Source organism: Lycium barbarum, chromosome 10 (assembly GCF_019175385.1).
Source record: "Lycium barbarum isolate Lr01 chromosome 10, ASM1917538v2, whole genome shotgun sequence".
Lineage (NCBI taxonomy): Eukaryota > Viridiplantae > Streptophyta > Magnoliopsida > Solanales > Solanaceae > Lycium > Lycium barbarum.
Genome location: NC_083346.1, coordinates 69,265,365 through 69,273,683, shown reverse-complemented (window position 1 = coordinate 69,273,683; position 8,319 = coordinate 69,265,365). Strand labels below are relative to the sequence as shown.

General features: G+C 38.7%; 1 non-coding gene across 1 annotated transcript; it reads right to left on the bottom strand.

Moving 5' to 3' along the window:
• Window positions 1-6,162: 6,162 nt before the first annotated feature.
• On the bottom strand, window positions 6,163-6,268 carry LOC132616345 (small nucleolar RNA R71). The gene has a single exon (XR_009573133.1). It is a non-coding gene; the product is annotated as a small nucleolar RNA R71 (small nucleolar RNA).
• Window positions 6,269-8,319: the final 2,051 nt, after the last annotated feature.

The following is an 8,319-nucleotide window of genomic DNA, read 5'->3' as shown; positions in this document are numbered from 1 at the left end:
GTCAGGACATATTTCAAACTTATATCTTATCTCTTTTAGATTCTAGGAAAATTTCGGCAGAGTTTCCTCTATATTTCTTACAATCTCAAATCCTGCACGTAGCAAATACCAACAATGCCTCACAGGGCCAATATATATACGACATATCTCATCCACACAGGGCTTCCACTTTCAAGTAAAAGCACAAGGATGTCGAAACTTACCTCATATATCACGCTTCGAGATATACCTGATCCTTTAGCGATCTGCCCTGTTATCTCTTCCTATTTACTTTCTCTTTCATCCTTTGGCTTTACATTTCAATCATATCTCAATATTCTTACTTTATTCGACACACATCTTTCGTACTGTTGCTTACCATTGTTCTGATTCATTCAATTTGCTTTGTTCTCAACTTATAACTGAACTTATCATCAAGAGATACATTTAATCAATTTTCTCTATCATATGAACACAAACTTACCTCTATGACAACCAATCTATTAACATATGAATACGTACCCTGATAACGTAGTCTCAACGAAGGGGCTTACCTCTGTAACTTTTAATGTCATCAATCACTTTCTTCTGTCAATACCGTTCTTCTGCTGCAATCAAGGGTTAGTATAAGAAATCTCATTTCCTATGACTTAACTCTATCGCATGATCTTAGAGATGAAAGAAAAGTAACCATCCTAAATGCCCTGTAGCCTCCTGTTTATAGATGTGGCGCACAATACACCATAAACAAGACTCTACTAGACACGGCTCGTAGACACTTCCTAGGACTGAACTGCTCTGATACCATTTTTGTCACGACCCGACTAGGGGCCATGACGGGTACCCGGGGCTAACCACCGAGCACCACTCATTCTACTACTTATCATACTCGTTAAGTGTTCATTCATTAATCTAATGCTCAAATCATAGAAAAAATCATTTTTCATTCATTTGGAAACACAATTACTTTTGTACCCATAAGCCCTTCGGGTATTAAAATAATATACATATATCCAACTAATACATATATGCACGTGAAAAATCGTGGGACCATACTACCCACACATACGCATCTACGAGCTTCTACTAGAGTACTAGACATATGGACTGGACAGGACCCCGTCGTGCCCAAAACATATATGTACACAAACAGTAAATCAATGGCACCTCTGGAATAATGGAGTGCTCTCAAAAGTTTGCTTATCGGCTTCTATAAATCTGGGTCGCCTCCCTGTCTACCTGTGGGCATGAACACAACGTCCAAAGAAAACGGACGTCAGTACGAATATTGTACTGAGTATGTAAGGCATGAATGAAATGAACATAATAGAGAAATCATAGGACATAAGATGTAGACATAACCTGCGTAACTTTTAAGGGAGGATACCTTTCATGCCTATATCATATATAATCATAGCACATGTATCATCATAACGCATACGTCATCGTATCATACATATATATATCATAGCACCGTCTCTACTCATACGCATTAAACATTATTCGTATTCGGCCACGCATTGGCTCGACAATATCACATACATATCTTCTGGGCTTTCCATATATATATCATATACATAATCATCGTAGTATCGTACCCGACTATATAGGATCGATGTCTTACGTGCCCAGCTATAATAAAGCTTGGTGTTATACGTGTCTGGCCCTACCAAGGCTCAGTGTTATCCGTGCCTGGCCCTACCAAGGCTCAGTGTTATCCGTACCCAACTGCAGTGGTGCGCGCGTATATATATATATATATATATATATATATATATATATATATATATATATATATATATATATATATATATATATATATATTCTACTCGGCCATATAAGCTCGAGGTTTCATAATAGCCATATATAGGCACATGTACATAAAAGCCCATAAATATTTTTAACGTCATCACTATTATCATCGTCATCATTATCATCATCACTATCCGCATCATCATCGTTATCATCACATATATCTCATCTTTATATCATAAGAAGCTCTTTATCAATGTTGACTCATAGGTCCCGGAATGTAAGAAAGTCATGGAGAGGTAGGGAAATAATATCATAGGAATCATATAAGGATCATTAGCTTCGTAGAGATATCGTATCATGAGCTTTAGGACTTCTAGACTGAGATTCATCGTCGGTATTGTCAGGCTCGTAACGTATCTCTTTCCTTTATCTCGTATGAAGCTCTTTATACTCATAGATTCATAATTCCCGATATGTAGGATGATCATGGAAAGATGGGAGGATTCATACCATAAGAGTCATGCCTTTGAAAGAAAGGACTAGCCTTACATACCTCTTTAGTTTAACAATTTCCATCGCTTGATTGTTGTCCTTTAATGCTCACGTTTCTACCTTCAAGAGAATTCGCATTCACATTAGTTAATCGATTATATGAACGTGCTTACTAAAGCTAGAGAAAATTGGGCAGCATTTCCTTTGTTTATACAACCTTCCCCATATTGCATATCAACTCCCAAACATTTATAATAACATTCACAATATCATAACCAACAATCTTCATTCATCTACATTACCCTCATTTCACAATTCCATTACAATTCATCCATAATCATGGTCATAGTATACTAGTATGTTTTCTCACATATAATGCTTAACCCATTCCCTTAATATCATTTGTAACATAACCATATCACAACACATCAAGAATCATGACTCAATTTAAGCTATCACTCAAAATGACACTATTCCCACATTTATGACCCATTTCTATATTATTCTACAATCCAAGTACTTCAACTTTCAAATACCTTAAACAACATGGAAATACCATAAATCTTACCTTAGATGGTGTAGGAATGAACCTTGGGTGGAAACTCCTCACTTGAGCAAAAACCCTAGTTTCACCTTCACTTGGATTCCTTGCCTTGGATGAACTTTAATGGGTTTCTTACACTTGATTTCCTTGGTTTGATGTAGTTAATCACTAATATCCCTTGAATTCTTGTGGGAGAAGTGTAGAGAGATGTTTTAGAGTGAAGGGGATTGAAGGGGAAAATGAAATGAAATGAACTTGGCCCCTTATTAAATACCCAAAATCTATCCCGACACATTTATACGGACACACATACGGTCCGTACAATTTATACGGTCCGTATGTGTGATCGTATAATGGTTCCAGCAGAGGCTCTTCTCTGGACAGGTTATACGGCCATACTTATGGCCCGTATCCTTTGTACGGTCCATATAGTGGACCGTACTATCCACAATTTTCCAGAAAGTCGTTCTCGTTGACTCGTTTGATCTCGAATCCTTATGGAACCTTCTTGACACTTGTTTATCACCTCATTAACAATCTAAGGGACATTATAACTCTTCTCCAAAGCATCATTAACTGATTACTAGTAATTCCTTTCCAATACATAACGTATGCCTTGCCTCCTCTTAGTAGCTTTCTTCTCTTACTTCGAATGTCTTTGAAATCTCAATTAGAATCATAAAATGTTATTTCTTACTTATCAAAACATCACATACGTCGTACCCTTCGTCAGTCTATTCATTGTGCCTGAACGAATAATTTTTCGAGGTGTAACAACGAGGCTCGGTGATTATACATACCTAGCCTTACCAAGGCTCAGTGTTATCCGTACCTAACTGCAGAGGTGCGCGCGCGATGGGTACCATACCCGGCCATATAAGCTCAGTGTTACATAATAGTCGTAAATACTTAGACACGTATACATAAAAGTCCATAAGTATCATCAACATCATTGCCATCATCGTTCTCGTTACATCTATCCTTATAGGATCAAATATCATATAAAGGAAGTACTAGTATCAGGAAAGTATCGAGAATCATGAGCTTTGGTAATCTTAGAGGTAGAGTCATTTGGAAAACATTATGAAACTCATGAATGGATATATATATATATATATATATATATATATATATATATATATATATATATATATATATATATATATATATGTGGCAAGGGAACCATGCCTTAATGAAAGAAGGGTTAGCCTTACATACCTCTTTGTCTTCTTAACTACTTAACGTTCACCATCATAGATTGAACAATCTACATTAGAAGGAATGATACTCTTAAATTCAAACTAGAATAATTCATGATCTAATCAAAATCGGACGGTGATGTGCCATGAATTTCGGCATATTTTATGCCTTTGTCACTAGAAGTGTTGCTTGTTTTTTTAGTGTTTTTACATCATTTCTGATGTTATTTTGGTGTTTTGTTGGATTGGTTGACTAAGGAACGGAAATGATAACAAATGCTGAAAAACGGACAACTTGGAGTAAAAAGGACGGTCTGTAACTCGAGTTACGGACCGTAACGTGATCCGTACCAGAGAGGAAGATCCAGATACGTGCCGCTATAAAGGACGATCCGTAACTCAGTTTACAGGCCGTAACGCGTACCGTAAGCTGAGGGAAATTTCCAGTGAGAAGCCTAAGTCGTGTCACAGGTTACGCCAGAAGGACGGCCCGTAACTCAGGTTACGGGGCGTAACGTCATGATGTAACACATTGGCCACTGAAGACTGAGGCCATGATCCGCTGGAAGATATGGACCGTAACCTGTGTTACGGTCCGTCACAAGAAGCCGTGACAGTTGACCTAATCAAGCTGATAAAGTACGAAACTAAAGGACGGACCGTAACCTGTGTTACGGTCCGTAACGATGTCGCGTAAGGGTGTTTTTGTCCAGAAACTTGGCGTGATTTTTGGCCCTATAAATACTTAAAGTTAGGGTTTTAATTCACAATCCTAATTTTCTTTGGAGCATTAACTTAAGTCTTGAATATTTGAAGCGGTTGGAGCATTTAAAGCACCAACTTCACTTCCATTCCATATTGTATTAACATCGTAAGTATATTATGTTAACCTTTAAGCTTTCTTTGTTAACCAAAATGATGAGTAGATAATTTTAATTCTGAGGTTGTGGATCTCATGATGGGTATTATGTGAATGGGTTTCTAGTATTGATATATGCATAATGGTTGTTAGTGTTTATTCTATCTTTGTGCGTTAGCGTTGGGTAATGATTGCAAGCATTAGCCTAAGCCATTATACTAACTTTTCTTGGGAAAGAGAGTCAGTATTGGTAAGATTGAATAACAATGACTCGGGGCGTTAACCCTCGTTTAATAGACTAACTTAGGGATAAGAACAAGTCTAAATTGGCATTATTGGTCGCTCTTCGATTTCAACTCTTTTACATTTAGAAAAATCATAAAGAGGAAATACGGCCTAACTGTTGGGAAACATTAAGAAGTCCTTAAGAGATCAAGTGCATACTCTTAGAACAACCATTAGAAATATATCACATTGAAACCTAAAGCATAATATCTAATCAAAATGGGGAACACAACCTTAGTCTTTCTCTCGCATTGGAACACAACCTTAGTCTTTCTCTCGCATTAAGTACAATTCAAGTCTAAGTATTGAATTACATTACTCAACAATTATTTCAAACTGTTCGGAATAGGATTAAAGCCTTTAAAGACTAGTATCTCATACAATTAGTACCCTTTTCTCTCCATATTCCCTGTGGGATTCGATCCCAACCTTGTTTGGGTTACTATATTTGACAACATCCGCTTTACGCCATTAATAGGTGTAATTTGAGCGTATCAAATTTTGGCGCCGCTGCCGGGGAATACGGTTTTCAAATTACTGAATGTGCGTACTCTTCTTTAAAACTTTTTCTATTTCATCACACCTTGTTTGTTGTTGTGGTGAACATGGCTGGAAGACAGAATCGCAATCAAGGAAACCAAGGTGGACTCCAAGTGAACCCACTTTCACCAGAAGGGACGAAGATGAGAATATATTTGCGGAATTCATCAATGAAGCTGATTATGCTTCTGTTGTGGTCCCTCCTAGGATTGGAAATGCTACGTTCAAAATTGATAGTTATATCTATCAGCTGCTGAAACTTGAAGGTTATTTCCAAAATTCTGTGGAGGATTGTCCACTTCGACATTTGAAGAACTTCCTACACGTGTGTGCTCAACAATCCCAAGGTGTTGTTTCTGCTGATGCACTGCGGTTATGGGTCTTCAAATATTCCATGGCTGGCCAAGCAAGGGAATGGTATGAAAAGCTTCCTAGCAATTCTATTCGTACCTGGAGCGAGCTAGCCAACACAATTCTGATGAAATGGTTCCCACCGAGCAAAAAGGCTGAACTTCGAGATAAGATCTTTGAGTTCAAACAGCTCCCGGGGGAACAATTATATTCGGCATGGGAGCGGTTCAAGTACTATCTAGCTCAATATCCAACTCACGGGTTTCCGGATGTTATTCTCATGGAGAAACTCTACAAGGGCTTAGATACAATGAATCAGATTGCTGTCAATACTGCCGCGGGAGGATGCTTCATGGACAAGTCATTTATCGTCATTACTCGTTTGCTAGATAAAATCACCACCCACAATCAAGCTTGGCATTCAACTGATAGTGAGAGTCTCTCTTATGGCAGTCCATCACTAGCTGCCGTTGCAAAAGAAAACCATAAGAGAGATCATGCCTTTGCTCAATTGCAAACCACGGTGGATCTATTATCAAAGAAGTTGGCAGAAAAGGATGCACAAGGGGTAAATGTTGTTGAGGAGTTACCACCTCATCCACAGGGAACGTATTAAGTCCCTGAGGGGATGTACCAAGATGGGTAACAACAGTATGAAGATGCTAATTATGTCAACAATTCACAAGGGGGCTATCAAAGGAAAAATTATCAAGGTCCGGGCATCACCCGTGGAAAAAGCCTCAACACCAATTTCAAGGGAACAATTATAGCAGAAATGATCAGGGAAATCCAAATCAAGGGAATTACAATAACAACAATTATGGAAACAAGAGCTCGAACCCCTACATTCCACCAAGGGGGAAAGCATCAAATTCCCAATAGTGGAGAGACAATTCAGCTAGCAACTCTGCTAGCAATGCTGCTAATGATTATGCGGAGCTGAAAAGTATGATGCAGAAAATGCTAATAAATTAGGACAAAACAGAGAGCACAATCAAGGGAATGTCTCAGGTTCAACTATATCATTCAGCTTCCATTCAGAAGCTTGAATCGCAATTCAGAGACCTTTCCAGAGAAGTGTATACTCCTCAACGTGGAAAACTACCAAGTGATACAGTTCCAAATCCGAAAGGTAGTGGGGTAAACTCTGTGGAGCATGTAGCTTCTTTTAGCACCCGAAGTGGAAAAATACTTCAAGGTGCTGATAAAAAAGTGATTGATCTCGAGCCAATTGTTGAAGAAGAAGCACAACCTGATGTATCTAATGTTATTGTGGAGGAAGAAACAGAGGAGAAAGTCCCTATTATAGCTGAAGATGAGCAAAATCTTGATAATCTCAAGGCACAAGGAGAAAAACATGAAAAGGGGAAGGCAAAACTTTCTGGCACTCTACGCCCTTTGAGCCAAATGTTAAAATCTTCACCGCCTTTTCCTCAAAGGCTAGTGAGGAAAACAGAAGATGAAAAGTGTTTGCGATTTTATGATCAACTCAAGCAATTGACGATGAACATTCCTTTCATGGACGCTGTCCAAGAAATGCCTGGGTTTGTTAAGTATTTGAAGGATCTCTTAACAAAGATGAAGAAGCCATTGAAACACGACACTGTGGGTATCACTCATCGCGTTAGTGTAATTATTTCCAAGACCACAGTGCAAAAAGGGAATATCCTGGAGCATTCACCATTCCATGCACCATAGGGCAGCAGGATTTTGCCAAGGCGTTGTGTGATAATGGAGCTAGCATAAATCTCATGCCCCTTGAGATTTCAAGAGATCAGGATTAGGGATACCAAGGCCAACGACCATGAAGTTGCAGATGGCTGACAGATCGATAAAAAGGCCAGTTGGGGTAGTTGATGATGTGCTTGTTCAAATTGGGCAATTCCTCCTGCCGGCAGATTTCGTGATTCTTGACTATGCTATTGATCAAGAAATTCTTATTATTCTGTGGAGGCCTTTCCTTGCTACAGGGAGGGCTCTTATGGATTCAGAGAAGAATGAAATCAAGTTTCGGGTGAACGATGAGGAGGTGACTTTTCACACCAACAAGGGTATGAAATTGCCTAGTCTTTATCAAAGTATTGCAGTCATTAATTCTGTTGATGTGGTGGATGAAGCGGTAGAATTCAAGATGGAGGAAGAATGCTTGGGTGAAGCAATATCGGCCATTTTGGTAAATTTTGATGCAGAAGAAATGGAGGGATATATTGAGACGGTGAATTCACTCACCGGTCTAGGGTATTACTCCTATGAGCCCAAGAAATTGTCTCTTGATTTAGAGAAATGAACAACTCCTCCGGTAAAACCGTCAATTA